Below are 6,554 nucleotides of genomic sequence, written 5' to 3'. Positions count from 1 at the left end.
GCACATGTTTTTTGGACGCGATGGTTTTCGGTCCATGGTATTGGACGCGATGGTTTTTGGTCCATGGTATTGGATGCTTTGGCATGTATAAATATGTATTGTAACATTGAAAGGAACATAATGAAGAATCAAGCTGGTAGTCCCGATTTTGGGATCCAGGGGAAAATCTCTGTGTATATGTGTTTTATGTGTTATGATTTCACATTGTTTATTTTCTGTGTTTTAGAATTCGTATGCAGGTAATTTCTGTACGGGTTAAAACCTACATGATGATGCTTAATCATGTGTTACGCGGGAAGGCAAGAATTTAGTAGTTCTTTTGGAAAAGGGGTTTGATTGATATCTTGCTTTATTCCAAAATTAAATAAGAAAAATACCTAATTTCTAAGTTTATTTTTGGAAGGATTTTTTAAAGGGTCCCTATTTATTAATGTAATATTAACTACTACTATTAATAAATAGGGGGTTGTTGAATAGCACAACATGTTCCAAAAAGCGCCAACCTTAAAGCACACATAAAACTGTTCACATCAAACCCACATGAAATCAAACCTATAAATAAGAAATGGAATCACAATCTGGGAAACAAATCCTCAATTTGAAAAATATGCCCAGTCCTAATGTCTAGCTATAAGAGAAGGAGATGAATGATCTTGCCTATTATTCCCACTAAAATTCCCCATTATCCCTCATCTACTAGGATGTAAAAATGAGAAAAATTAAATACCATGACTCCACACTAGGTTGAGCATGTGCAAAGAGAGTGTAAGTCTCATCATGTCTATGGCCAAGATTGGAAATAAGAGACGCCACATGATTGACATGTGTAACATTAAGTGAATGGTACTTGTTATTTGGTGTGTTGATTTTCTAAGGTATGGATTGAAGATATATTGTGCCTTTAACCTTTATAATGACGCCTTTTAATCTTGTGTCTATATCTGAAAAAGTGTCATCTTCGTAATTTTTCTCTCTTACAACTTGAAAAAATAAATAAAATATTTTTTTAAACCTTGATACCTCCTTCAAGATCACGTTCAAGGCTGATGATATCTTTTGATTGGTGGGTTTCAAGGTCTTATACATTGCTTAAATGAGAACCTTATAATCTCCATTCACAACGATAGAGCTATAATTTTAGGCCTTGCAACAACGCACATGCTTCTTCTTGATTGTAGTGGAAATTCCAAGACCTCGAGCATATGAAATTTTTTTGTTTCCTTTGGGATCGTAGCGTATCCCCCCTACAATTTTCACACTTAAATATCCTTGAATAATTTTTATTGAACCAATCCTATATTGAATATTACTTTAGTTTTATTTTTTCATAAAATTATTACAAGGGTTGACTTATAGTTACAATAGCATTATAAGTGAGATGGATATTACACTCTTTCAATATTGAGATCTAGAATGCACCTCACTTCTTTTAATAAAATAACAAACAATACCACACGAATAAGGACATGCTTGGATTTAAGAGTGACCATGTAGCTCATGTGTAGGGATGGAATGCGACCTACAAAGGGAGTAATCCATTTAAGGATTCACTGTCCATATGAAGGAATTATACAATCTTAAGTGTTTTGGTAATATATTCCCTCAAGGACATATAGGGTTTGAATAGGTCATGTGAAGCTTAGGTAAGGATGGAGATCATTTATGCATAGATTAGTGAAGGCGGTTATGAGAATGGTTATTATAAATCAAAATGGCAGTGGTGACTTTAGGCCTTTATTTTGTGCCCATGGTCATGATTGGAAAATCAAGTGGAGGGTTATGCTACTACTCCAGGGTTAGAAGGTTGATGGATACATGCCAAATGTTAGACAAAATGTTTACAATAGTTGAAATAACACCCCTAATTATTTAGTAAACTATCGTTCAAATATTATTTGTTTAAATGAAAAGTGGTATGTAGGTATCTCCATAAATAATATCACTCTATACGTAGGGAGCCCAAATTTTGAATATAATGTTAAGACAACATTCCAAGATAAGGAAGGAGCCTTGGTTGTCCATTTGAGGTTGATTTTCATTGGTTAGCATCTTGATGACTTGGACAACTTCGCTAATTACAACATATAAAGGACTTCACCATGTTCTTGGTACTACATATTCATGGAGGTATTTAGGGCAAAGGTATAGCCTCTTCATCATGTTCTTGGTAATACATCTTCATGGAGGGGTTTAGAGCAGAGGTATGGCTTCTTCTTCAATTTCGTATTATTTTAAATGGTAGTCTAGAATTAATCATCTTCCCTTATGGATCCTAAGGATTTTCAACTAAGAGCCTTCATTGTGGAGAGATGGAAAATCAACCTAATGTTACATATTCAATTATCAAGTGGGCTCATTGATATTTAACAAGGCAATAAATTGATTTAAAGATTCAATGTGATTTCATCATTACCATTAATTCTTCTATTTTAATAGATTTACTTCATCTAAATCACACAAATTTTAGTAACTTTTTGTTTTAAACATTTCTTTATTTCTTTTTCAACAATTGTAAAGATAATATAAAGTTCTTGGAAGTGAGATCATGGCTTTGGAGTAAATATGGACTTTTCATGAAACCTACATGATTCTAGGATGCCAATCCGAATATAATGTTTATTACAATCTCCTGATGTGGGTAATATTAATGAATCTCCTTGTTTTCATGTGAATTTTGCTAGTTAAGAAATAATTTGAAATAATATGGGTAAACTTTTTGACATATATTACATCTAAAGAGGAATCATTGAATGTACTTGAATCTCCATATTGTTTGAGTGGAGTCTAAGTCCATTCAATATAATAATTTTAAACTGAAATGATTTAGATGAGTATATGAATTGGATTATAAAAACATTATATCTATATATATATATATATATATATATATATATATATATATATATATATAACATTAAATTAAATTAAGTTATTCCCGCATCAAGTATTGTCAATGAACATTAATTATAATTATAATATTTCAATGAAAATGAATTATAATTGTAATAATAAATATTTCATAAGAACATTTTATATATATATATATATATATATATATATATATAATATTAAATTAAATTAAGTTATTCCCGCATCAAGTATTGTCAATGAACATTAATTATAATTATAATATTTCAATGAAAATGAATTATAATTGTAATAATAAATATTTCATAAGCTTAAATAATTCACTTAACATTTTAGGAAATGCTCTTCACTCTAATAATTATAAAAAAAATACATCAAACATCATATATTATTTTCTATGAACATTAATTATAATATAATAAGTAATATTCCACGAGATTAAATAATCCACTTAATACTTGAGGGAATATTCTTGTAACATTCCTAGATAAACCTAATGTAAAAGTACATAGGATTATAATTTTTTTTACTGAATTTATTAGCATGTAATAATCTGAATTCACTTATTCAATATTATTTAATTGATCATTAGATAAAACCATCATCATTACACAAAGTAACTTTAGGAATGGAATAGTAATTTACATAACATAACAACCATTGTTACAGTATTTTGACATAAGCTTCATGTTGTATTCTTACATCATTATCGTCGTTCATTTACTTAGGCTACTTAATCACATAATTGATGATGTAAGTGTCAATCGTCATGCAAGGAAGAAACATCTTTAGAATGACACAATAAACACACACATAAATGGACACCGATATACCCTAGAAACCTCGTAGGGAAAAAACAACAAACGTTTAGATTTTATTAAACATTTTATGAGGATATTCACCCCTCACTAAATGGTTGTAAGGGAGTCCATCCCTTGACCATTTTCATAAAATTTTACAAAGAAATATCATCTTAAATACAACATAAAAAACTAAAAGCTATTACATCAATCATGATATCATTTACTCACAATTATGTTCATTTGGCAGCTTAGGGACAAATTCCCTTCCTTGTAAAATCTTCCTCAACAAGGAAGACCCCTCCTAGCCCTTAGAAGAATTTAATTTGGTTAAGGAAAAATATATTTTTAATATGGAAACCCACATGTGCACAAAAGTTCAAGTCGACTTTAAAGAGAAATTGGACACCTTTAGAAGCATATAAATACAAGTCAAGTGACCCTCACTAGAAATGATCATAAAGCATATTTTTTTTTTCTCTCTTCTTTGGTTTGACTTGCACAGGTTTGAAGTTGGTTGGCGTAAATTGGTTCGTACAGGTCCGAAATTGCAGGGTACGAGCTCACACATGTGAAGTAGGGTTTTTGGTCTATAACCCTAGGGTTGTAACAAGAAAATCTCGGGTGTAGCTATACGCATACATGGTGCTCCCTATGACTGGACAACTTCAGCCGCACAGATGGTCACTAGCTTTGTGCGACTACGACCTAGGGTTTTGACGACAATTTATTGCATGTTTTAACCATTAATTGCAAGTTGGAACACTATTATTTGAAGTAAATCAGTCTTGGGTTCATCTCTTAGATATTGTTTGGTTAGTTTTGCTGGATAGTTTTGTGATTGAATAATTGGATCATTGTACTCTCTCTTTCTTGAACATTTTATGAAAATCTAATAAGAAGAAGATTTTAAATTAGTTTTCACCCTTGTGGGGTTTTCCCCTGGTCTTTGACTAAATCATGGGATCTCTATTTGTGCATGCTTTTATTTTGATGTTCCTTTTATTATTCCGCTACATAGTTGATGTTATTGTTCTTTCAATGTAATCACTATTGATATTATGATGATATGGGGTGAATGCAATGTAAATGGTAAAATTTTTGTTAATGCAATTATCTAAAGCAAAGAAAAATACCGCCCTAAGAAAAATTAACACTCGAACATTATGTCTTTGTGGCTTGGTTGTTTCCATCAGTGGATTATCCTGCAGTTGAAATTCCTTTAATCTAAATGGACCACTATTTCTTTTCCTGTCATAATGTTAATTATAATCTGTCCTTCGCACGAGTTACAATCCTTTCATGCAATTACCAGTGTCAGCAAACTCTGACATCCAAATAATAAATATTTTACTCGTTATGCTTCAAGCATCTTTTCATGTGCATAATCAAAACACATACAAAATATTGAGACATGCATCTTATTAACACTACACATCCATTATTTAAAAGTACATAGCTACCAAAACATGTCTGTTTATCTTTACACATGTATGGTTATGACACATGTTGGTCCATTCATAACTTACGTGCATAAGGTAAAATACATAAAGATTACCAAGGCATGCTCACTTGTCCCTACTTCACATGTATCTTGAGAAAGGGAAACAATTACATTCTACTTCTATCTCCAAGAATATGGTAATATTTAAAATAACTTCCATGGTTATCCCCATCTCTTCGCACAAGAAGAGGGAAGTATTTTCAAAGTTAAACACCACACTAACTATTATTTCTTGCACAAGGCACATTCTTTTAAAAAGAACATCCATTGCAGCTATTGTATTTTAAAAGAAACTAACGCATTAAATATGATCTTTGTGCATGTAAATTCATATTTTTTTCAAAAGAGTTTAGCCTCACAACATTATCCATGTGCATATAAATACTTGTCTCTATATAGTGACTCTCTTGTGCATGCAATACAAATTTCATTCCCAATAAATTTAACACAACATCCATTACTTCTGTGCATAAACACATGTTATTTTCCAAGAATACTAACACATTATCTAATATTTTTATGTGCATAAACACATTCTTTTCAAGGAAAACTAACATGATAATTGTTTTGTGTACTTCAACGCATATTATTTTCCAAGAACTTAGCAAAATAATTGTTATCTATGTATATATAAGCACATGTTATTTTCCAAAAAACTATAAAAATATTCACATATTCTCTTCAAGAAATCTAACACAATAGCTATTATTTCCATGCATGCAAAAACACATATTTCTTTTCAATAAATCTACACAATAGATATTCTTTTATTGCATATAAACACATATTTATTTTCAAGAAGTATACACAAAAACTATTCTTTTCATGCATGCAAGTACATACTTCAGTTGTCAAACCAGCAGTGAGGACAACTATCTTTGGTTGCTATCCACGAATGCAGTCTGACTCATTAATGTTATTCAAGGAAAACCACGCCACCAGATGCCTCTGGGTCTTGGGTCGTTAACCGGTTTCCTTACGTCCGAGCAAGCTCTTAGCCAAGCAGGTTCAGTTCAAGAAATATACAAAATAACTATTCTTTTCATGTATGCAAGAACATACTCTTGTTCTAAAAGAAGCTATCATAATAACTATTATTTCTCCATATATTAAACACATATTCTTTTCAAGAAAATTATTAAAATAACTATTATATATTTGCATATAAACACATGTTCTTTCTCAAGAAAGGTAGTAAAATAAATACATATTCTTTTCAAGAAAAACCTAGCTACTTATCTTTTATGTGCAAGGTTCACAAACATTCCTTTTCAAGAAATTATCATGGTTTCTTGATCTTCTATGTACAAGGTTCACATGCATTCTTTTAGAATATTATCGCATAGAAACCATGCGAAACTTTCCAAGGAAAATAATACATA

Source organism: Pinus tabuliformis, chromosome 4_2, assembly GCF_031772625.1.
Source record: "Pinus tabuliformis cultivar Carrire ecotype Pingquan chromosome 4_2, CPIR1, whole genome shotgun sequence".
Taxonomy (NCBI): Eukaryota; Viridiplantae; Streptophyta; class Pinopsida; order Pinales; family Pinaceae; genus Pinus; species Pinus tabuliformis.
Note: the sequence above shows the minus strand (reverse complement) of the source record.